The sequence below is a fragment of the Cetorhinus maximus genome, chromosome 29, assembly GCF_964194155.1.
Source record: "Cetorhinus maximus chromosome 29, sCetMax3.hap1.1, whole genome shotgun sequence".
NCBI classification, from domain to species: domain Eukaryota; kingdom Metazoa; phylum Chordata; class Chondrichthyes; order Lamniformes; family Cetorhinidae; genus Cetorhinus; species Cetorhinus maximus.
Genome location: NC_135907.1, coordinates 10,300,195 through 10,326,765, shown reverse-complemented (window position 1 = coordinate 10,326,765; position 26,571 = coordinate 10,300,195). Strand labels below are relative to the sequence as shown.

Sequence of the window (26,571 nt, the reverse complement as noted above, 5' to 3'; positions counted from 1 at the left end):
GATAATGTTTAGGCTATCTCTGATAAGTGGCAAGTAACATTTGCACCACACAAGTTCCAGGCAATGACCATTCCCAACAAAAGGAAAATACAACCATCTTCCCTCAACAGTTACCATCACTGAATTCCCCCCTATCAACATCCTGGGGAGTTACCATTGGACTGGACCAGCCATAAAAATACTGTGGCTACAAGAGGAGGTCAAAGACTGGGAATTCTGTGGCAAGTAACTCACCTCCTGACTCCCCAAAATCTGTCCAGCATTTACAAGGCACAAGTCAGGGGTGCGATGGAATACTCTACATTTGAATGGTTGAGTACAACTTCATCAACACTCAAGAAGCTCAACATCATCCAGGACAAAGTAGCCTGTTTAATTGACACCCATTCTCCATCTTAAATATTCCCTCCCTCCATTACTAATACACAGTGACAGGAGTAACATCTACAAGATGTACTGCAGCAACTTGCCATGGCTCCTTCATCAGCACCTTCTAAGCCTGTGTCCTCTACCACCTAGAATGACAAGAGCAACATTTGCATGGGAATACCACCACCTGAAAGTTCCCCTCCAAGCCACACACCATCCTGACTTGGAACTATGTCACTGCCCCTTCACTGTTGCTGGGTCAAAATTCTAGAACCCCTCCCTAACAGCACTTACACCACATAGACTGCAGTGGTTCATGGCGGCGGCTCACCACAACCTTCTCAAGGGCAATAACTGCTGGCCTTACCAGCAATGTCCACATTCCATGAAAGAATTACAAAAACAAGACATCCCTCTTCTAGGGCCTGCAATAATTTCTTTGTGCAAGCATTCCTTTTTGTAAAGCAATCAGACAATTGGTTACTTCCATCAATCCATTTTATCTTGGAGATCTTTTTGCTTTCTAGCATCTCTTTTACTGCCTAGGTCAATCCTTAACCTTTCCTTAGTCACATTCTGTTGAATGTACGTTATCCCAAGGGAACGGTTATCTACATACATTCAATGGGAAAACTATTCTCAGAATGCCCCTTGTATAGGATTTCCCTTAAAACATTTGGCAAGTAAAATCCTATATCTATTGCTTCTGCTAAAGCCAGTGTTTCTGCAGCTAAGGTAACTTTAATCATTCTTTGTATATTCTGGTCTTCCCAAGCCAAGGGACAACATTTTCCAGTTCCAATCAACAAGAATATTATAAACCTAGCTGGATTCAACTACCAATCTGGAAATTGGCATGGACAGCGTCACTAAAAAGGACTAATTTTCTGTCCTTCAGGTCACCCTTAAGACATCCTCAATTGTAGCATGATTTATCATAGTACTTAGTTTCAGAACTGGCATTGGGCCTTGTCTGAATACATAGCCAATTTAACTGTCCAATCAAGCTTCTTAACTGCTCTGTTTCTTCTTTGGATTGAGGTTCATCTTTCTGTAATGACCTAACATGATTTATTGGGTTATGCGTAAAACTTTCTTGATATGATTGTTGATTCAAGGTTACTCCTGACCTATTCTGCTTAATGTCTAAGCCTATATATTTAAAGGCCCTTGAAGCCTGACATCCAATCTTAAAGATAAAAACAAAAAACTACTGCGGATGCTGGAAATCCAAAACAAAAACAGAATTACCTGGAAAAACTCAGCAGGTCTGGCAGCATCGGCGGAGAAGAAAAGAATTGACGTTTTGAGTCCTCACAACCCTTCAACAGAACTGAGTAAAGTTAGGAGAGGGCTGCAATATAAGCTGGATTAAGGTGGGGGTGGGGTGGGGGGAGAGAAGTTGGCGGGGGGGGTGGTTGTAGGGACAAGCAAGCAGTGATAGGAGCAGATAATCAAAAGATGTCACAGACAAAGGAACAAAGACGTGTTAAAGGTGGTGATATTATCTAAGAGAATGTACTAATTAAGAACTAACTAAGGCATTACAGGTATAGATTTAAAAATAATGGAAATAGGTGGGAAAAGAAAAATCTATATAAATGATTGGAAAAAACAAAGGGGAGGGGGAAGAAACGGAAAGGGGGTGGGGATGGGGTAGGGAGTTCAAGATCTAAAGTTGTTGAATTCAAAATTCAGTCCGGAAGGCTGTAAAGTGCCTAGTCGGAAGATGAGGTGCTGTTCCTCCAGTTTGCGTTGGGGTTCACTGGAACAATGCAGCAGGCCAAGGACAGACATGTGGGCAAGAGAGCAGGGTGGAGTGTTAAAATGGCAAGCGACAGGGAGGTTTGGGTCTTTCTTGCGGACAGACCGCAGGTGTTCTGCAAAGCGGTCGCCCAGTTTACGTTTGGTCTCTCCAATGTAGAGGAGACCGCATTGGGAGCAACGAATGCAGTAGACTAAGTTAGGGGAAACGCAAGTGAAATGCTGCTTCACTTGAAAGGAGTGTTTGGGCCCTTGGACAGTGAGGAGAGAGGAAGTGAAGGGGCAGGTGTTGCATCTTCTGCGTGGGCATGGGGAGGTGCCATAGGTGGGGGTTGAGGAGTAGGGGGTGATGGAGGAGTGGACCAGGGTGTCCCGGAGGGAACGATCCCTGCGGAATGCCGCCGGGGGGGTGAAGGGAAGATGTGTTTGGTGGTGGCATCATGCTGGAGTTGGCGGAAATGGCGGAGGATGATCCTTTGAATGCGGAGGCTGGTGGGGTGATAAGTGAGGACAAGGGGGACCCTATCATGTTTCTGGGAGGGAGAGGAAGGTGTGAGGGCGGATGCGCGGGAGATGGGCCGGACACGGTTGAGGGCCCTGTCAACGACCGTGGGTGGAAAACCTCGGTTAAGGAAGAAGGAGGACATGTCAGAGGAACTGTTTTTGAAGGTAGCATCATCAGAACAGATGCGACGGAGGCGAAGGAACTGAGAGAATGGGATGGAGTCCTTACAGGAGGCGGGGTGTGAGGAGCTGTAGTTGAGGTAGCTGTGGGAGTCGATAGGTTTGTAATGGATATTGGTGGACAGTCTATCACCAGAAATTGAGACAGAGAGGTCAAGGAAGGGAAGGAAAGTGTCAGAGATGGACCATGTGAAAATGATGGAGGGGTGGAGATTGGAAGCAAAATTAATAAATTTTTCCAGGTCCCGACGAGAGCATGACAATGAATACATATGACACTGAGTCCAACACAAGTGTGGCGCTCATCTTGGCATCAGAATTCATCCTCACACTACTTAAAAGCTGGTATCTGCCCATACAGTGACCCAGTTACAATGAGCCACCTCACACAGATCTGTAGGGACACTGATTTTATTTGTGTTATAAACTGTCTTATTCCAGTCACAAGTGGTCTGGTAGGTCTGCTGCTGAGGCTGCAGGAGGTTCGGGGGGAGAAGCGAGTGCTGGTAACGCTTACATTTCCTGGACCGCTCGGGAGGAACTCTGCTGTACAGTCCTGAGTGGGCTTCCAGACTGGTGAATTGGTAGCCAGCCGCCTGCTGCATGTTCCATAAAATCACCAACATGAGGGAAGAACCTTTAACACCTTCGGGACAGGAAGACATGGCGGAGGACAAGGAGTAGCATCGAACACAATGTTGGGAAACTGCACAGAGGTCTCATGATGCCTCTTTGGTTATATAGCCTATGCTTATACCAGAAGATTAGGCACTTGGGTGAGGTTTTATTGCAACAAGAGTCATCACCTGCAGCAGGAAAGCGAAACAAGTTAGAGGGCAAAGTAAGGGGCTTGTCGAAAGCAGCACAATGAGGAGTGATTCCTAGACTCACCACTAGGGGTCACAGCAGATTGCAGAGTTTTGTACAAAAACCAAAACAAGATTGATTCAAGTTCAGGAGCAGTGAGTTGACATATCAGCTTAGAGCCTGCGTGTCAATCCAGAACACTCACACTTTCTGAGACTGAACACTCATCATTACCATCATGAATTGAGGACTACAATATAAAAACAGCTCACATCTCTATGTGCCTTCATGACCTCAAGATGATCAAAATTCTTCATTGGCTGTAAAATGCTTTGAAAGTGTGGTCATTCTTGTAATACAGAAAACATGGCAGTCAATTTGCACACAACAAGGTCCTACAAACAGCAGTGTGATAAATGATCAGATAACCTGTTTTAGTGATGTTAATTTAGAGATAAGTATTAGCCCCAGGACACCGAGTATAACTCCCCTGCTCTTCTTCGAATACTGCTCCTCTGACAGCGCAATAACCCAGAAAGCCAGCTTATGAAGGATAGAACGGGAGCCAACCTTAGCACACTTTTATAAGCATTTATTTATAGAGTTGCACATTACAAGCAGAGCGTTTGTATAAATGGGTTTTTCTCTGATTGGCAGGATGTAACAAGTGGAGTCCCACAGGGGTCGGTACTGGACCCTCCATTTGTTACAATTTACAACAATGACTTAGATGAGGGAAGCGAAGACATGGTAGCTAAATTTGCAGATGTCACAAAGATAGGTGGGAAAGTATGTTGTGAAGAGGACATGAGGAGGTTGCAGATGGATATAGATAAGTTGAGTGAGTGAGCAAATGGAGTTTAATGAGGGAAAATGTGAAGTTGTTCACTTTGGCAGGAAGAACAAAAAAGCAGAGTATTACTTAAATGGAGAACGGCTGCATAATTCTGAGGTGCAGAGGGATCTAGGTGTTCTAGTACATGAGTCACAAAAAGTTAGTATGCAGGTACAGCAAGTAATTAAGCAGACTAATGTAATGCTATCCTTTATTATGAGAGGGATTGAACATAAAAGTGAGGATGTTATGCTTCAGTTATACAGGGTATTGATGAGACCGCACCTCGAATACTGTGCAGTTTAGGTCTCCTTATTTAAGGAAAGATGTAAATGCTTTGGAGATGGTTTTAGGAGGTTTACTAGATTGATACCTAGAATGAGTGGGTTGTCTTATGAGGAGAGGTTGGACTGACTGGGCTTGTTTCCACTTAAGTTTAGAAGAGTGAGGGGTGATTTGATTGAAGTATACAAGATCCTGAACGGCCTTGACAAGGTGTACGTCAAAAGGATGTTTCCTTTTGTGGGTGAGTCCAGAACTAGTGGGCACTGTTTTAAAATTAGGGGTCGCCCTTTTAGGACAGAGAGGAGGAGAAATTTTTTCTGAGGGTTGTGTGACATTGGAACTCTCTGCCTCAGAAGGTGGTGAAGGCGGCATCATTGAATGTTTAAGGCAGAGGTAGATAGATTCTTGTTAGGCGAGGGAATAAAAGGTTATCAGGGTTAGATGGGAATGTAGAATTCGAAACACAGGAAGATCAGCCATGATCTTATTGAATGATGGAGCAGGCTCGAGGGGCCAAATGGTCTACTCCTGTTCCTATTTCTTATGCTCTTATGAAAGGGAAAGGTAGGGTAAACAAATCAAGAGCTCCCTGGATGACAAGAGAGATTAAGATGAAGAAAAAGTGTGCTTATGACATGTCAGGTGAATATTAAAATGGAGAACTAGGCTGAATATAGAAGGTTCAGAGGGGAAGTGAAAAAGCAAATAAGAGAAGCAAAGAGGGAGTATGAAAAGAAACTGGCAGCTAACAAAAAGGAATCCCAAAGTCTTCTATAGGCATATAAGTAGTAAAAAGGGTAGCAAATGAGAAGTAGAGCTGATTAGGGATCAAAAGGGGATTTACACATGGAGGCAGGAGGGAACAGCTGAGGTAGTAAAGGAATACTTTGCATCTCTCTTTACCAAGGAAGAAGATGCTACCCAGGCCCTGGTGAAAAAAGGAGGTAATTAATACACTAGAAAGATTTAAAATTGATAAGGAGGAGGTATTGGATAGGCTGTCTAAAGTTGATAAAGCATCAAGACTGGATGGGATGCATTCAAGGGTACTGAGGAAGAGAGAGTGGTAATTGTGGTGGCACTGACTATAGTTTTCCTGAAGATTGGAAAATTGCAAATATTACACCCTTGTTCAAAAGAGGTTGTAAAGATAACCTCAACAATCACAGGCTCGTCAGTTGAATGTTGGTGGTGGGGAGACTTCTAGAAACAATAATTTGAGACAAAAGTGATTGCCACGGACAAATGTGGCATAATTAAGAAAAGCCAGCACGGATTTCCTAAGGGAAAATCACGTTTAACTAATTTGCTGCAGTTTTATTGAAAAGGTAACAGGGAGAGTTGATGAGTGCATTGCTGTTGGTGTGGTGTACATGGACATCGACAAGAATGGGCAGACCAAAGCTTGGGGGAAGAGCCATTCCCTTGACCAGAGTTTGAATTTAAACAAAAGCTTGGCAATTGGCTGTTCCCTGGTGCATTCTCCATGGCAACACCTTTACCAGTCAGAGTCCACTTGCCAACCAATCAGCATCCTCTTCTCATGCAGTATAAATTGTTCCCTTTGAGATTTGGTATTCTTCCGAATGCAAGATGAAAAGCTTCAACAACTTGTAATTTTTTGTTCCGAGACTTTTATGACCTTTATTTCATTGTCTATTCAAATTAGGACCTTACTTGCACTTTTCTATCGATTGTGAAATCACCCTCTTGCACGATCAGAAGGTGTTTTTCTGATGGGTTGTTTTTTTTATGAAGCAAGAGTTGGTCCCGCATCTGCTATCAGTACTTACACTGCACCTTCTTACTCTCCACTTTCACCCCATTCTGCCAGTCCATGGACCTTGCTTCTTGGCCATCATCCTGAACATTCAGGTTGAATAAGACTTCAATTAAATTCCGTCTCGAATGGTCTTACAAAATACCTCAGTGCTCTCCAATTTTTTTTCCCCTCAAGACTTCCGTCCTGATAAAAGTCTGTCTCCCTGTATCTAAAGCAATTTAATGTGCAGAAAAACATGAACTAATTGAATTATCTTCTAGAGCAGCAGGACCATCGCACAGCAGAGAAGGCAATTTGGGATTTTGCTCATGGGGGAAAAGAAATGAGTCTTTTATTCTTTCACAGGACACGGGTGTCGCTGGTGAGGACAGCATTTGTCGCCCATCCCTAATTGCTCTTGAACTGAGAGGTTTGCTAGGCCATTTCAGGGGGCAGTTAAGAGTCAACCACATTGCTGTGGTTCTGGAGTCACATGTAGGCCAGACCAGGTAAGGATGGCAGATTTCCTTCTCTGAAGGACATTAGTGAACCAGGTGGGTTTTATGATAAATCAATGATAGTTTCATGGTCACCATTACTGAGATTAGCTTTCATTTCCAGATTTATTAACTGAATTCAAATTCTTCCAGCTGCTATGGTGTGATTTGAACCCATGTCCCAAAAGCATTAGCCTGGCTCTCTGGATTACTAGCCCAATGACATAATCACTACGCCACCATCTCCCATAATTGATAATGACTAAATCCTCCAACCATCTGGTGTGAATTCTTTGCATGAAACACCCATACAAGTGTGGTTGTCAACTTGCAGTCTGGTTAATCAGCTAAAATTTTATGCAGCATTTTATCAATCATTCTTTCCATTGCTGCATTCATAGGCCAGAATTTCCCATCGGCGATTTGGGGGTGGGGCCCGCTCGCCGACGGGAAAATGACGCGAAATGACGTCGGGAGGAACCCCCGATGTCATCCGGTCCCTTTAAATTTTTAGGAAGGCGAGCGTTCAGTGAAATCAGCTGTCCGCCCGCCGACCTGTCAATGGCCAATTAAGGCAATTGACAGGCTAATTAAGATCATTAAAGACCTGCCCGTCCAACCTTAAGGCTGGCGGGCAGGCCAGGAGCCCCAGCGGGCTTCTGATAATACATGAAACCTCATCCACTGGCGGGATGAGTTTTCATGTCCGTTTTTATAAAGTTTATGTTGTTTTTATTAACATGCCCCATCTCGTGTGACGAGGGGGACATGTTAATAATATTTTTATTTTTCTATTTTTTAACTTTTGTGCACTGTCACTAATCTCCCTGAGACAGCACTTAGCCTTGACAGCTGGGGATTCTCTCCGCTCCCCCCACCCCCCGGCACAGGAAGCACATAGCACTTCCTGTCGGGCAGGCCACTGGGCGGGCCTTAACTGGCCCGCCCACTCAAAATGGCGGCGGGCCCCATTTCAGCGGCGGGGGTCGGCTGTCCACCCACTGCCAAGCCGGTGGGGCCCGCACACCATCCAAGGGCAAAATTCTGCCCATAATCTTGATGTTCATGTTTTCATACATCACTCTGAACTCATTATTGACAAATTTTCCTCCATTATCAACGAGAAATTTCGCTGGTGCCTCAAGTCTGATCCTTATCCAATTCTTCTTGATTTAGCACAATCCAGCAATTTAAACATTAGTGCTGATCCAGGGATTTCCAAATTGAATTTTGTCAGTTTTTTTTTATACAGTGTTAAAATCTATGATATATTCCTAATGGAATGACCATCTGCTTTCAGAAATTTATCAAAGTCTGACCAAGCTTCGTAAGCATTTATCAGATCATTTCTTGTAAAATTCATCCAAGAACTCCAATAAAATGTCCAAACCTTCATTACTGATAGGCATCTATTCACAAAACTTTATGCCCGATTTGATCTCTGGTAGGAAGTGACAATGCCATGGCCATATCTCGTCATTTCCTCTTTGGTAAGGACATAACCTGTGTCCACATATCCATGGCTCAGATTCCAAGAACTCTGATGGCAATCATAACTCAACAACTTACACTTGCTATCTATTTTTTCCCCACAATGGCCATTAGGCTTTTTGTTTTATGTCTGACATTTCTTTTCTTAGTTTCCTTCACCTTCACCTTTAAGCAATCATCCTCAGCTACCATGTTATAAATCCGGAAAACCAGCTAACGAACTGGCACCAATTTTTTTTCACACCATTTTATAAGCATTTATTTAGTTACATGCAAACACATTAGGAGCAGGAGCAGACCATCCAGCCCCTTGAGCCTACTCTGCCATTCAATACAATTATGGCTGATCTGATTGTGGCCTCAACTCTACTCTGCTGTCTACCCCCTAAACCCTTTGACTCCCTTGTTAATCAAGAATCTACCTCTGCCTTAAAAATATTCAATGAATATCTCTGGTGGAGAGCGTTCTCACTGCTCCTACACATTACAAGCATGCACCTCCTAACTCCCAAAAATGACACTTTCAGTCCGTGTCTATTTATAGGGGCACAAGTGAACCCCCAGTTAATGACCACTACCTGCATGCAATTAAACACAAATGAATATACAAATAACATAGTACTGCCTCAGCACTGCCCTCCAACAGTGCAGTCTTCCCACAATGTTGCTCTTTCAACAATACGGTGCTCCCTCAGTACTCCATCTTTTATGTTCACCTCAGAGGGTAGACAAAGGTAGGCAGGCTAGGTTTAATGTCTCATCCAAAAGATGGCACCTCCAAGAGTGCAGCATACCCTTAGTACTGTTTCTCCCACAAAGCAGTGCTCCCCCAGTACTGCCCCTCTGAGAGCTTAACACTCCACCTGGATGTTCTAAGGGCTCTCCGCTGCTTCCTTGAACAGAGGCCCGAACAATCCCCATCCACTACCACTCTCCTCTGTCTGGCTGAACTTGTTCTCTCACTGAATAATTTCTCCTTAAACTTGTCTCACTTACTCCTCAAATTTGTCTCACTTCCTCCAAATAAAAGGTGTGACTATGGGTACCCGCAAGGGCCCCATTTATGCCTGTCTCTTTATGGGGTATGTGGAACATTCCTTGTTCCAGTCCTACTCAGGCCCCCTCCCACAACTCTTTTATCGGTACATCGATGAATGTTTCGGTGCCGCTTCATGCTCTCGTCTGGACCTGGAAATTTTTTTATCAATTTTGCTTCCAGTTTCCAACCCTCCATCACCTTCACATGGTCCATCTCTGACATTTCCCTTCCCTTCCTTGACCTCTCTGTCTCAATTTCTGGTGATAGGCTATCCACCAATATTCACTACAAGCCCACTGACTCCCACAGCTACCTTGACTACAGCTCTTCACACCCTGCTTCCTGTAAGGACTCCATCCCATTCTCTCAGTTCCTTCGCTTCCATCGCATCTGTTCTGATGATGTCACTTTGCAAAACGACGCTTTTGACATATCTTCCTTCTTCCTTAACCGAGGTTTCCCAACCACTGTGGCTGACAGAGCCCTCAACCATATCCAACCCATCTCCTGCGCCTCTTCCCTTACACCTCCCTCTCCCTCCCAGAACCATGATAGGGTCCCCCTTGTCCTCACTTTTCAACGCACCAGCCTCCTCATTCAGAGGATCATCCTCTACCACTTCTGCTAACTCCAGCCTGATGCCACCACCAAACACATCTTCCCTTCCCCCCTCCCTGTCGGTATTCTGTAGGGACCATTCCCTCTGGGACACCCTAGTCCACTTCTCCATCACCCGCAACACCTCATCCCCCTCCGAAGGTGCAACAACTGCCCCTTTACCTCCTTCCTCCTCTCTGTCCAAGGGCCCAAACACTCCTTTCAGGTGAAACGAGTGTTTTTCTCTCCACAGATGCTGTTAGACCTGCTGAGTGTTTCCACCATTTTCTGTTTTTGTTCCAGGTTTCCAGCATCCGCAGTATCTTGCTTTTATCTTGACACTCCCTTTGTTTTATGCTCCATATGTTAGCCAAGATTCTGGCCTGGCCTAAATTCTCTGGAGCGAGGCTTGAAATCACCTGGGTGGAAGCAGAAGCAACAGCATTTAAGAAGATCAAGATCATTCAATATAGAGCCACGCACTTGATTGCCACTCCATAGCGGTGGACTCAGTATTCACCCGCCTCACACCACCCCTCCCCCCCATTCCACACCACCTCCACTACTGTCTCACTGACTGCATTGTGTGTGATCTCAGGTGCATGGCAGAAACTCTCAAGCTTCCTTTAACTACCTCACCCAGTCCCACCACCAAGACAGACAAGATCACTTCCAAGTTTCCCTCCAAACTATATACCATCCTGACTTGGGTACTGTGTCTTTCACATCGCTGAGTCAGAATCCAAGAATTTCCTCCATGACTCCATTGCAGGGGCAGCTTTACTAAATGGACGGTAGCAGTTCAAGGAGGAGACCGACCATCACCATGTAGCACCATGTAGATTTAGACCATATCCACACCACACCACATAACGCAGGGGAGGTGGTGTCATACTGATATTATCACTGGACTAGTAATCCGGAGACGCAGGGTAATGCTCTGGGGCCAACAAGAGAGAATCTAACCATCACCCCTTGACATCCAATGATATTACCATTGCTGAATCCTCCACCAATGTCCTGTGGGTTATCATCGACCAGAAACTGAACTGGACTAGCCATATAAATACTATGGCTACAAGAGCAGCACAGAGGCTAGGACTCCTATGGTGAATACTCTCCACTTGCCTGGATGAGTACAGCTCCAACAGCACTCAGAAGCTTGACACCATCCAGGACAAAGTAGCCTGCTTGATTGGCACCCCTTCCACAAACATTCACTCCCTCCACCACCGACATACTGGGAGCAGTATGTACAATCTACAAGCTGCACTCAGAAACTCACCAAGGCTCCTTAGGCAGCACCTTCCAAACCCACTGCCACTATCATCTAGAAGGACAAAGGCAGCAAATGTATGGGAACACCACCGCCACCTGAAAGTTCTCCAAGCCACTCACCATCCTGACTTGGAAATATATCACTGTTCCTTCATGTCACTGGGTCAAAATCCTGGCACTCCCTCCCTAACAGCACTGTGGTGTACTTACACCACAGAGACTGCAGTGGTTCGAGAAGACAGCTCACCACCACCTTGTCACACCCACATCCCATGAATGAATAAAAAACCTGTATTCACAGGGCCATATTTAATTGATTGACAAGGGAGTCAAGGGTTATGGTGGACTGGCAAGAAAGTGGCATTAAGGCCACAATAAGATCCGTCATGATCTGATTGAATGGTGGAGCAGGCTCAGTGGGCCAAATGGCTTTCTCCTGCTACTATTTCTTATGATCTATGCCCACAAGATCATACCCACACCTCACAGGGCCATTTCCATGCCCTTGCCACAAAGTAAATAACTTCCTCAATAAAAAAGGGTTTCTCACTAAATGTGTGGCTGGTTTCTGTCCACAAGCGACCTGCCACAATATATTCAATTTAAGCCAGTAATCATTCTACACCTCTACAGCTGAGATCCTGCTGTAAGGAGGCAAGGATTGCAGTCTACAGCAACAGCCGATGACCCTGGCTCATTTCCTGAGCATCACATAGGATGAACTCCACCAGAACAATAACAGGCACAGCTTCCCGAGGCCTGCCTCATGGCACGGGGCCAACCTGGGTTGCTTATTGCTCTTGTCTAGTCAGGGTGTCTAGGATCGCAGTGGTGTTGAGGATTCCTGATGACTGTCTCAGCGAGGAAGAGAATGGAGGACAAAGGGTGGGGCTCTGAGACATCAGACCTGCTCCTCTAGGTTTGCAACTATTTTAATAACTTGTGCACCTCCTGGGACAATTGATACTGGGAAAAGCAGCAATAACTTCTTCAACTGATAGGGCCTTCTAGGAAGTGTTTGTGTTGGTGCCAAACACAACCCAGGTAAAGGGATAGCAGTTTAATTTTTGACGAAGCTCATTCTAAGTTTAGAAATAATATTCTCATCCATTGAGAAGAGGGCTGAGGTCAGCTCTGGAGAATCCAATTGACTTCCAGCATTAGTACATCTGTCTGCTATAGCAGGTGAGCTGAGGGCCTGTACAGAGCAATGTAATAGTGCCATGAGCTTCTCATTCTTTCCCGCCTCCTGATTGTTGATGGGGAGAGGGTTCATTTTCAGGAAGGGATCTGCGTTTCCAGACACACTGAATAAGGTCAGACTCTTGACCGCAATTGATGGCTGAGGCATTAATTTAAACAAGTGCTTTTGCATTTCAGTGCTGTCCTCTCCGGCAATCACTGGCAAATTCTGTCATGTTGCTGCTAATAATGGCCCAATAGAAAAATCATACAGGAACCTGAAGGACCTTCCCTGATCTTTAATATTTCTTTCTGTCTCTATTTTTGTCTCACTGCTCAGATTGGCAATACTCTGTTGTGTGAAACATGGTAATTCCTGTATTGGGCACTCTTCTTTCCAAATTGTGGCTGCCACTTCTCTTTCTGCTCTGGATGTCTGACTCCTTGCTGAGATTTGTGACCCATGAGGCAAAGTGCCTCACTCAATATACCATTCTTTTGTAAGTCAGAACAGCGAGCATTGGGAAAGCTATTTCTCCATGACCTCTGGTTTCTCCCAAGGATCTATACTTGGACCCCTCCCATTTCTCATCTACAAGCTGCCTCTTGGTGACACCATCTAAAAAACATCAGGCTCCACTTGTACACTAACAGCACCCAGCTCTTCCTCATCATCACTACCTCTCTCGACCTCTTCACTTTAATTTGTCATGCTGCTTCTCCAACACCTTATGCTGGATGAACAGGAATTGCCTCCAATTAAATATTTTGAAGGCTGAAATCATTAACTTCAGCCTCAGCCACATCTTCTATTCCACAGCCACCAACTCCATCCCTTAGCACCAGTCACTATCTGAGGTTGAACCGCATTATTTGCAACCTTGGTGTCCTATTGGACCCTAAACTAAGCTTTCAACCCCATAACCACTCCATCATTAAGAATGCTTAATTCCACCTCCATAATATTGCCCGTCTCCACCCCTGCCTCAACCCATCGACTGCTGAAACTCTCATCCTTGCACCCAGGCTCAACTATTCCAGTGCCCTCCTAGTCAATCTCCCACCTTCCACCACACATTTTAAACTCATCTAAAACTCTTGCTGCCTGTATCCAAGCTAACACACCCACCCACACCCTTGTGTTCATTGACCACATCCTGGTCTGACAGAACTTTGCCTTTAAAATTCTCATCTTTATTTTTAAATCCCTCCATGGTGTCACCCCTCCCTATCTCTAACCTCCAACTCCACAACCCTTTGATCTTCACACTCCAATTGTAGCTAACACAGCATCTTCATCTCTGCATCATCCGAACTGCAACCACCTCAATGCATCCCTATCACTGCAGCTCCCTTCCTGTATTCACATGGCTGCAACCCTCTCACTACAATTGCCTCTCTGCCTCCTCCTCAGTTTTTCCCCTCCCTTCATCACCCACCCAACAGCAGCTTCCTCACTGCATCCCCCTCACTGTATTTCTCTCACTTCATCCCCAGTAAGGACCAATTGAGCTAGTACAGGCAGTTGATTATAATGGGACCTTCTTAGACAGTATGACCTTAATCAGCTGAGCCATTCACTGGGAATTTCCTTGGTGGTTCTTGCAATCAACTATGGCTCTTATGTTTAACAGCAGCAACTAATACTTTGCAAGTTTTGAAAAAACTTGCAGATGCTTCATCCCAATTTTTTTTATTATTCATTCACGGGATGTGGGCTTCACTGGCTAGGCGAGCATTTATTGCCCATCCCTAATTTCCCTTGAGAAGGTGGTAGTGAGCTGCCTTTTTGAACAGCTGCAGTCCATGTGGTGTAGGTACACCCACAGTGCTGTTAGGGAGGGAGTTCCAGGATTTTGACCCAGCGACAGTGAAGGAAGGAAGATATATTTCCAAGTCAGGATGATGAGTGACTTGGAGGGGAACTTCCAGGTGGTGGTGTTCCCATCTAGTTGCTGCCCTTGTCCTTCTAGGTAGTAGTCGTCGTGGGTTTGGAAGGTGCTGTCTAAGCAGCCTTGGTGAATTCCTGCAGTGCATCTTGTAGATGGTACACACTGCTGCCACTGTGTGCCGGTGGTGGAGGGAGTGAATGTTTGCCAATGTGCCAATCAAGCATACTGCTTTGTCCTGGACGGTGTCCAGCTTCTTCATTGTTGTAGGAGCTGCACTCATCCAGGCAAGTGGCGAGTATTCCATCACACTTCTGACTTGTGCCTTGTAGATGGTGGACAGGCTTTGGGGAGTCAGGAGGTGAGTTACTCATTGCACAATTCCTAGCCTCTGACCTGCTCTTGTAGCCACAGTATTTATATGGCTAGTCCAGTTCAGTTTCTGGTCAATAGTAACCCCCAAGATGTTGATAGTGGGGGATTCAGCGATGGTAATGCCATTGAACATCAAGGGGCGATGGTTGGATTCTCTCTTGTTAGAGATAGTCATTGCCTGACACTTGTGTGGCACGAATGTTACTTGCCACTTGTCAGCCCAAGCCTGGGATATTGTCCAGGTCTTGCTGCATTTGGACATGGACTGCTTCAGTATCTGAGGAGTCACGAATGGTGCTGAACATTGTGCAAACATCCCCACTTCTGACCTTATGATGGAAGGAAGGTCATTGATGAAGCAGCTGAAGATGGTTGGGCCTAGGACACTACCCTGAGGAACTCCTGCATTGATGTCCTGGAGCTGAGATGACTGACCTCCAACAAGCACAACCATCTTCCTTTGTGCTAGGTATGACTCCAACCAGCGGAGAGTTTTCCCTCTGATTCCCGTTGACTCCAGTTTTGCTAGGACTCCTTGATGCCACACTCGGTCAACTGCTGTCTTGATGTCAAGGGCAGTCGCTCTCACCTCACCTCGGGAGTACAGCTCTTTTGTCCATATTTGAACCAAGGCTGTAATAAAGTCAGGAGATGAATGGCCCTGGCGGAACCCAAACTGGGCATCAGTGAGCAGGTTATTGCTAACCAAGTTCCAGTTGATAACACTGTTGATGACCCCTTTCATTACCTTACTGATGATTGAGAGTAGACTGATGGGGTGGTAATTGGCCAGGTTGGATTTGTCCTGCTTTTTGGGTACAATTTCCCACATAGCCAAGTAGATGCCAGTGTTGTAGCTGTACTGGAATAGCTTGGCTAGGGGCCCGGCAACTTCTGGAGCACAAGTCTTCAGTACTATTGCCGGAATGTTGTCAGGGCCCATAGCCTTTGCAGTATCCAGTGCCTTCAGCCGTTTCTTGATATGTGGTGTGAATCGAATTGGCTGATGACTGGCACCTATGATGCTGGGGACCTCCAGAGAAGGCCGAGATGGATCATCCACTCAGCACTCCTGGCTGAAGATTGTTGCGAATGCTTCAGCCTTATCTTTTGCAGTGCTGTGCTGGGCTCCTCCATCATTGGAGATGGGGATATTTGTGGAGCCTCCTCCTCCAGTGAGTTGTTTAATTGTCCACCACCATTCACGACTGGATGTGGCAGGACTGAAGAGCTTAGATCTGATCCGTTGGTTGTGGGGTCACTTAGCTCTGTCTATCACTTGCTGCTTATGCTGTTTGGCATGCAACTAGTCCTGTTTTATAGCTTCACCAGGTTGACACCTCATTTTTAGGTATGTCTGGTGCTGCTCCTGGCATGCCCTCCTGCACTCTTCATTGAACCAGGGTTGATCCCCTGGCTTGATGGTAATGGTAGAGTGGGGGATATGCCGGGCCATGAGGTTACAGATTGTGTTCGAGTTCAATTCTGCTGCTGATGATGGCCCACAGCGCCTCATGGATGCCCAGTCTTGAGTTGCTAGATCTGTTCAAAATCTATCCCATTTACCACAGCGGTAGTGCCACACAATACGATGGAGGGTATCCTCAATGCGAAGGCGGGACTTCGTCTCCACAATGACAGTATCGGTAGGAGTGACCAACGCACAGTCATGGACAGATGCATCTGCGGCAGGCAGGTTGGTGAGGATGTGGTCAAGTATGTTTTTCCCTCTTGTTGGTTCCCTCACCACCTGCTGCAGACCCAGTCTAGCAGCTACGTCATTTAGGACTCAGCCAGCTCGGTCAGTAGTGGTGCCACCGAGCCACTCTTGGTGATGGACATTGAAGTCCCCCACCTAGAGAACACTGTGCATCCCTGCCATGCTCAGTGCTTCCTCCAAGTGATGTTCAACATGGAGGAGCAGTGATTCATCAGCTGAGGGAGGGCGGTACATGGTAATCAGCGGGAGGTTTCCTTGCCCATGTTTGACCTGATGCTTTAACTGTGGGGTCTGGAGTCGATGCTGAGGACTCCTAGGGCAACTCCCTCCTGACTGTATACCACAATGCTGCCACTTCTGCTGGGCCTGTCCTGCTGGTGGGACAGGACATACCCAGGCATGGTGATGGTGGAGTCTGGGACATTATCTGTAAGGTATGATTCTGTGAGGATGGCTACCTCAAGCTGTTGCTTGACTAGTCTGTGAGACAGCTCTCCCAATTTTGGCACTAGCCCCAAGCTGTTAGTAAGGAGGACTTTGCAGGGTCGAGAGGGCTGCGATTGCCATTGTCGTTTCTGGTGCCTAGGTTGATGCCGGATGGTCCGTCCGATTTCATTCCTTTTTTGAGTCTTTGTAGCGGTTTGTTATAACTGAGTGGCTTGCTAGGCAAGAGTCAGCCACATTGCTGTGGGTCTGGAGTCACATGTAGGCCAGACCAGGTAAGGATGGCAGATTTCCTTCCCTAAAGGACATCAGTGAACCAGATGGGTTTTTACAACAATCGACAATAGTTTCATGGTCATCATTGGACTTTTAATTCCAGATTTTTATTGAATTCAAATTCCACCATCTGCCTTGGCGAGATTCAAACCCAGGTCCCCAGAGCATTAACCTGGGTCTCTGGATTACTATTTGGAGCTATTTTAACACCTAGTAGTGACTCAATCTGATACCGGACAAGATATTTCTCTAACTGATCATGTCAGGGACTCAGTTACACAGGAGTCATGGGGGAGAATTTTCTCCCTGTCGGGTGGGCCAGTTGGGGACAGACGCGCCCAGTAGCACTCAGCAGGAATCTCCCTGGGGCACGGAGCTGCCTCAAGGAGATTATGTTCAGAATGAAAGATTTAATAAAGATAGATAAAAATTATTTAGACATGTCCCCTCATGCGACAGTGTCACATGAGCTGGGACATGTTTATGAATTGTGGAAAAAATATTTATTTAATTAATATTTTTAAAATTATTAAATCCTTCATGAAACCTCATCCAGCTCGTGGATGAGGTTTCATGAAAAATGCGAAGGCCGCTTGGACTCTTCGCCTGCCCGCCAACCTTAAGGTTGGACGGGCAGCCCTGTTAATTATTTAAATTGTATTTTAAAAGGCCTTAACAGGCATTTGACAGTTCGGCGGGCACGGAGTCGGCTCTGGTGTGTGCCCGCCGAACGGAAGATCGGAATGACGCGCGGTGATGTGGGGACGCACGCCTGACATCACCGCACGCCATTTTATGCACCAGCCTGCGGGGCCCGCCCCCGCACGCCAAAGAGAAAATTCTGCCCATGTAATCGATCAAACCACGACTATGTTTATCAGAACAGTTTGAGTGATCTGGAAACTGAAGGCTCAATGAAACAAGAAAAAGAATCTGCCATTTGTTACCTTCTCTGTTCCTCCTCTCGCTCTGGGTGCCTCAAAATGAAAATACATTTAGGTGTATGGGACCGTTCTGTGAAGCACTGAAAGCAGGGCCGACTCTTGGAAAGACAGCAGTTCGGTTACGCTCAAAATTTGTGGGGCGAATCTAGTGACACATGGGATACTAACTGCACTGGTAATCCAGAGACCCAGGCTGATGCTCTGGGGTCATGAGTTCAAATCCCACCACAGCAGCTGGTGGAATTTGAATTCAATTAATAAAATCAGAAATTGAAAGCGAGCCTCAGTAATGGTGACCATGAAACTATCATCGATTGTCATAAAAACTCATCTGATTCGTGAATATCCTTTAGGGGAGTAAATCTGCCACCCTTACCTGGTCTGGCCTACATATGACTCCAGATCCACAGCAATGTGGTTGACTCTTAACTGTCCTCTGAAATGGCATGGCAAACCTCTTGGCTGAAGGGCAATAAGGGATGGGCAACAAATGCTGGCCTCACCAGAGACACCAACATCCCATGAAAGAATTAAAAAAAACTGAAGAACTTGGTTCTATTTAGCTGGTAGTTGGTGATTTTTGAAAAATGTTGAGAACATCAGAATCATCTTGGACAACAATGCTCTCGGGAGACAATAAAATATTTAGTACTGATACATTAAAATGTAAATTAGTTAGATTTATTTCTTGAAATAACATTTTGGGATAAAGCCTATGAGTGATTTAAGATATGGCAAGTGATGAGACACGCTTGGGAGGAACAGGTGACTTTCAACCTCTGGTTCCCAAAGCTGTCCATTACTTTAGTTTTCCTAGCTGATTATAGAACAAATTGATAAAGATTGATTGCCATGTTTAGTCAATAATTCAATTACCATTGTATCATGTAACTATCAGAATGTCAGAAGGCAAACTTGATGGTCTTGGTTCTTTTGTTTAGCAATTCCTATATTGCTAAGTATCTAATACTGTGTTGTGAGAATGCAGAGTGCGGGGAGGTACACTGCAGACTTGTGCAATACCTTTGAAGCAAAGAATACATTGGGGTCAAGAACCAATCAGATGTGTATTTGGTGGGAGAAGGGAGTGAGAGACATGGTAAGAAGTGGGATTGAGGAATGTGGCGAGATGGTGAGATTCAGGGATATAGTGAGAGGGTGGGATTGAAGGATGCAGTGGGAAAGTGGGATTGAGGGATATGGTGAGAAGGTAGGATAGAGGGATAGGATTTAATGGAGGGATACAGTGAGGAGGTAGGACTGAGGGACATGGTGAGAAAGTGGGATTGAAGGATACAGTGAGAGTGGGATTGAGGGATGTGGTAAGAAGGTGAGATATAGGAAGATGGTGAGAAGGTGGGATTATTTGGGCTTGCACCATACACTGGCTTCATATACAGTGCTGAAGACTGCTCCCTTAGACAAACCTTCACTTCCTATGATCTGAAGCATGTACTAATGGAAAAGGTAAGGGTACGGTAGCATAGTGGGCTGGTAACCCCAAGACCTGAACTAATGATCTGGAGCCATGAGTTTAAATGCCACCACAAAAGCTGCAGAATGGAAGTTCAGTTAATTAGATATATCTGGAAGAAGTTAGTATTTGTAATGGTGATCATGAAACTACCAGCGTATTGTGAAACTCATCCATTCATTCCACTTGAGGAGTAGGAGGAAACCCCAGAAGATGCAGCATCACATCATTCCCCACACCATCCAACAGCACGGGCACTGGGTGGTCGCGCATGAGTAGGCAAAATTCTGCCCAAATGGGTCTGCAAAATTCGACACACAGGTAACAATGGGAATCAGTAGAACCAGTTTTCTAGGTGATACGTCAACATGAATAACATTTCAATTAAAATATTAGCCCGTTAAGAGCTCTTTGTTTCATTACAGGCTCCTGAAACTCAGGACAATACAATGACTTTTTAAAGAGTAAAGTTTGCAATTGAAAGGGCTTCATTTGAAACTACAATTCAAAACATTTCATTTTGCGTCCTAGGTACGAGGGATTGGGCTGAACACTTGTTGAGTTCCTTGCCTGGTTAACTTTGCTGCCTGGTCATTTATTCCAGCTGTTTTAGTGCTTTGTCAGAACTGTATACTATGACACTGTGTGGCTATTGTGGTTTCTATGTGCTGTGGCTAAGGTTCTTCCTCTGAAGCATTTTCCATTAACACTGGGACTCCCATGACACTGTCTTCTCTCCGACTTCTTTTCTTTTACATCAGCCATCTCTTCCAGTCATCACCCAAACCTATCAGCCCATGTTCATTGACTTCCCTCTGATCTCACACCATCAGTGCTAACCATTTCCAGCCTTGTAGTGTTACAGCTCAATCACTTGCTTTCCCCTAGGCCGAGGGTGATGGAAATATTGTTTCTTTAAGTCTTTAAAGACAATTTTGTGTTGTCCAACCAACAGTTTCCACCTCACACCATTCAACCTCCATCTGTTGACGCACTTGACTTTGCTGCCCCTTCTTGTTTGTAATGGTACTCCCACGTCTCCTCCTTTGCCAAAGCTATCATTTAAAGCAGTTTCCTCTTTCATATAATTTTTTCCTGTACATTTCATATCTTCCTTGAAGCCCAAGCTGCACAAAGACTTGAATTTTGCTCCTGTATCTGGGCAGGACCCTCTAACCTTTCTTTCGTACTCCTGTATCCAAGGAGTTTGGAGAGTTCCATCTAACACCTCTCTCACACTCCTGTATTTGTGGATGCACCTCTCACACACTCTATCTCAACTTTTGTTTTTTATTTAATGTTTGAAAAAGTGAAACTGTACAAAGAAGGCAACCCTGGTACTGGAATAAAGGAGCTCAATGACATGCTGAAAATGGAAGTAAAATAATTAATGTTTCTCATGTATTTGATTATTTTTTCATGGGAAGTGGGTGTTGCTAGCCAGGCTAGCATTCATTGCCCATCCCTAATTGCCCCTGAGCTGTGTGGCTTGCTAGGCCATTTCATGGGGCAGTTAAGAATCAACCACATTACTATGGATCTGGAGTCATGTAGGCCAGACCAGGTAAGGATGGCAGATTTCCTTCCCTAAATGACATTAGTGAACCAGATGGGTTTTCAACAATGATTCCTGAGGCTGGCCCAACAATGTCTCCTACAAGTAAAACAGTAATTTAAAAACATTAAAGGGGGTTTATCTGAATACATGAAGCATTCACAATAAAATAGATTAAATACTGGCACAAAGAGACAAATGGTTTGGATCTAAATTCCATTACAGAGACAGGGTTGCAAGGTGACCAAGGTAGGGAAATAAATATTCCAGGAAACATAACATTTCAAAAATACAGACAGAATGGAAAAAAGGAGTAGCCATAACGGAAAGGATGACAAAAGGACAGAAGTAAAAAAATTATCTTGACTCAGAAGATCAGGAATTAGAATCAGCAAGGAGTGAGGGGGTTGGGGGCCGGGGGGGGATGAAGAATAACAAGAGTTAAAAAAATATTGGTGGGAGGAGTTGAGAGGCCCCCTAACAGAAGTTATACCATTGGACAGAGCATTAATAGTAATTGGAGCTTGTAACAAAGGCAATACTGTATAATAATTTTGGAGGACTTTAATCTTCATATAGGAACTCACAAAGGCTCCTTAGACAGCACCTTCCAAACCCATGACTGCTACCATCTAGAAAGACAAGGGCAGCAGAGACATGGGAGCACCACTATCTGCAACTTCCATTCCAAGCCACTTGCCATCCTGACTTGGAAATATATCACCATTCCTTCAATGTCACTGGGTCAAAATCCTGGAACTCCCTCCTTTACTGTACATACTCACATGGACTGCAGTGGTTCAAGAAGGCAGCTCACTGCCATCTTCAAGGGCAATTAGCGATGGGCAATAAATGCTGGCTTAGCCAGTGGTGTCCATATCCCATGAATAAATGAAAAAAATAGACTGGACCATAAAATTGGTAAAGATGATCTGTAAGATGTGTTTGTAGAATGACTTGATGACAGTTTCCTGGAGCAATGTGTCATTGAACCAACAACAGATAAAGATATTTTAGATTTAATATTGTGTAATGCGGCAGGGTTAATTAGTAATCCCTTATGTTGAAACTATGTCCTCTAGTTCTAAATTCCACCATGAAAGGAAGCATTCTCTTAGCATCTACTATGTCTAGCCCACTCAAAATCTTATATGTTTTAATTATTATCTGCCATTCTTTTAAACTCCAGTGAGGATAGGCCCAACCAGCTCAACCTTTCCGCATAATATAACCCCTTCATCTCACGATGGTAGTACATCTGAGGATTGGGAGTACCTTAGAAATCAGCAAAAAGCCACCAAAATGTTGATAAAGGGAATAAATAGAATATGAGAGTAAAGTAGCCAGGAAAAAAAAACTGTAAGTGCTTTCACAAGTCTATAAAAAAGGAAGAAAATGCCTAAGTAAATGTTGATCCCTTAGAGACAGACAGTAAAAATCATCACGGGGAATGCATGACAATAAGGGCTAATAAGAGTGAGGAACTTAAGATAATTAATATCAGCAGAGAAAAAGTATTGGAGAAACCCAAGGGAATAAAACCTGACAACCCCACAACCCCACCCCTAACCCCTGGACATGATGGCCTACATCCTAAGTTTTAAAAGAGATAGCTGCAGGGAAAGTTGATGCACTGCTTATGATTTTCCAAACTTCCCTAGATTCTAGAATGGCCCTGGCAGATTGAAAGTTAGCAAATGTAACATCCCTTTTCAAGAAAGGAGGGAGAGAGAAAATAGGGAACAGATCAGTTAGCCTGTCATCAGTCATTAGGGAAAATGTTGAAATTTATTATTAACGAAGACTTAACAATGCATTTAGAAAATTATATTATGACCAGACAAAGTCAACAAAAGGGAAATCCTGTTTGACAAATTTACTAGTGTTTTATGAGAATGTAACCAGTAGGGTAGATAAAGGGAAACCAGTGGATGTTGTATACCTGAATTTCCAAAATGCATTTGATAAGGTGCCACACAAAAGGTTTATACACAACAAAGGTTTATACACAAGGGTTCATGGAATTGGGGTAATATATTAGCATGTATAGAGGATTGGGTAAGGGACAGGAAACAAAGGGTAAGAATAAAGGGGCACTTTCAAGTTGGCAGGCTGTAACTAATGGAGTGCTGCAAGGATCAATGCTGGGACCTCAGCTATTTACAATCTATATTAATGACTTAGAAGCAACAGAGACTAATGTATCTAAATTTGCTTGTGATACAAGGTGAGGTGGGAATGTAAGCTGTGAGGAGGACAAAGAAGCTGCAAAGTGATATCGACAGGTTGAACGAGTCCGCAACAAGGTGGCAGATGGAGTATAATGTGGGGGAGTATAATTTGGGAAAGTGAGGTTCTTCACTTTTGTAGTAAGAATATAAAAGCCAAACATTTTTTATAAGGCTTGAAACTTGGAAACGCTGATGTTCAAAAGGGCTTGGCTGTTCTCGTACGAAGAACACGAAGTTAGTATGTAGGTACAGGATGCAGTTAGGAAGGTAAATGGCATGTTGGCCTTTATTGTGAGGAAATTAGATTACAAGAATAAGAAAGTTTTGCTACAGTTGTACAGAGCTTTGGTGAGACCACATTTTGTTTTCCCATATTTAAGGAAAGATATACTTACATTGAGGCAATACAGCAAACATTCACTAGATTAGTTCCTGTGATGAGAGGCTGAGTAAATTGGGCCTTTATTCTTTGAAGTTTAGAAGAATTAGATGTGATCTCATTGAGACATACAGATTATGAAGCAGCTTGACAGGGTAGACTCAGAGGTATTTTCCCCAGCTGAGGAATCTAGAGCAGGTGGACACAGTCTCAGGATAAGGGCCTGATCATTTAGGACTGACACCCTCAAAGGGTTGTGAATTTTTGGAATTCTCTACCCCAGAGAGTTATGGATGATCCATAGTTGAATACATTTAAAGCCGAGATACATAGATTTTTGGTATCTCAAGGTTTCGATGGCTTAGGGGGACAGGCAGGAAATTGGAATTAGGGCAAAAGGTCATCCATGATTGTATTGAATGATGGAGCAGATACAGTCTACTCCTGCTCTTATTTCTTACCTTCTGTTATGGTCTTGGTATAGACCAGTTTTTAAAAAAATAATCTGAAAAAACCCAGGTATTTGCTAAAACAACAAGCCACACGGTTCACAGTTTAAACAAAAGGATTTATTACTCAAAAATCAATGAACATGAACGATAATAACCACATTCAGTTACATTAAAGATAATAAAAATACAATGAACACAATTACTTATACTCCAAGATAAATATTTTAACTCCACTTTCCTTCTACACCCTAAAACTCTCAAGTCAGATACTTATCAAAAATTTGGAACATTGACCAAGTGGTCAGAGTACTGTGACAACATTTCGTATACAGACTGAAATTTCTTGGGCCTTCCATTTACACCTGGCAAGGTGGTCCCTTCAAACCTCCTTTGTCTTAAGGTTGCAAACTCCCTGGTGTCTTAAGTGTAGCCACCTGGAGCCAGGACCCTCCTGGTTCTAATCTTCTTTAACTCTGGAATTTTGTATCTAAAACTCTCACTGTCTCTTCAGATTGGCTATACTAGAAATACAACTCATTGTTGGCAGAGTCCTTCAGTTAACAAAAGTTCAAACTCTTTCAACCAATCCCACCCAGAGTTTCAACCAAATTCTGCTGACAAAGATATCCCCTTCACTCCAGCTTGTTCTAAACTCAACTAAGCTGCTTGAACAGAAAAACCACCCTAGGAACTTACTCACCCTATAATTAACTTGTTGACCTCTTTTTTTCTATTGTTCATCTCCCAGGCAACATGATCATATGGTAATTTACTGGATCCCAGCTATTTTTTTATACCAATGAGTTGAAACAGATCATAGTTCTTAAAGAGACCACCACCCCATGTAAAATATTGGTCTTTTTCCTCCACATGGACCATCACAGTTCTTATATAAATCCCAAGACTGAGGCATCAGTGACCCCTGGGACTGACTCAACAATGACCCACCCCTAGGTACTGACCCACCAATGGCCCCCACGACTGATAGCAACAGAGACTGGTACAACAATGACCCCAAGAGTAACCCAATGATGATCCCACCATGACTGATACAACAGTAACCCTCACAACCAAGACTGGCGCAACAATGATCTAACCCAAGACTAATCCAACAACACTCTGTAATCCCCACAACTCTGAGAATGACCCAACATTGGCTCAGACCAGCACAACAACAGCCCTCACCCCCAAGACTTATCCAACAACAATCCTTCAAGACGGACCAATACAGATTTACATTCAATCAGCTGCCTGTGCTCAAACATTGGTTTTCCACATGTGCCAACGCAAGAAGTTCTTGAAATCTGTCAATTAACTTCACAGCAACTGTAAAAAGCTCTGATTATGACCAGGGGCTATGCTATATATTGGCAGAATCAATTAATAATATAGAATTTGCCAGACAGAAAAGACCAAGGGCAGTTTAGTTTGTTTCTACAATCCTGGGAGCCACATGCTACAACACTAATAGGAGTTGGTGACTAATCATAGCGATCATTCTCAGTCAATTAGTCTGCAACAAACTCAGACATGAGTTGAGGAAATTTGCAGCGGTGGCGCATTTGAGAATTAAAGATGCAAATTCACCTGTTCCTTCCAAACTGGTACAATACATGCTGAGAAGAACATGAAATTACATTTTATTATCTGGGATCCCAGGATTTTCTCCAAAGTTTTTGGCATTACATTTTGTAAAAGCAAAGTTCAAAGCCTTATCTATGATGTATTTAAACTACATGGAGAGTGCAGTAGGGCACAAACTTATATTTAAAATGAGCTCGAGGCACACCCAAATTTACTTCACTTGCAGCGTATGGGGAAAACTAAATGTTGTATTTTCCTCTGCATTATGCTTAGTCTAATTTTTTTTTCCATTCATTCGCGGGATGAGGACATCACTAACAAGGCTGGCATCAGTTGTCCATCCCTAATTGCCCTTGAGACTGTGATGGAAAGCCATCTTGAACTGCTGTAGTTGGTGTGGTGAAGGTATTCCTCCCGTGGCATTGGTGAGGGAGATCCAGGATTCTGACTCAGTGACAATTAAGGGACAGTGATGTATTTCCAAGTCAAGATGGTATGTGATCTGGAGGAGAACTTGGAGGCAGTGGTCTTCCCTTGCGTGTGCTGTCCTTGTGATTAGGGAAGGTGATATAGACTGCAGCCTTGTTGCACCAGTGGTGGAGGGACTGAATGCTGAAGGTAGTGGGTGAAATGCCAGACAAGTGGGCTGCTTTGTCCT

General features: G+C 44.2%; 1 long non-coding RNA gene across 1 annotated transcript in view; it reads right to left on the bottom strand.

Moving 5' to 3' along the window:
* Window positions 1-9,702: 9,702 nt before the first annotated feature.
* Window positions 9,703-26,571, bottom strand: part of LOC144669613 (uncharacterized) — a 251,045-nt gene continuing 234,176 nt past the window's right edge. The window contains exon 3 of the long non-coding RNA XR_013573699.1: window positions 9,703-9,768. This is a non-coding gene — a long non-coding RNA (uncharacterized LOC144669613). The remainder of the gene's footprint in view (window positions 9,769-26,571) is intronic.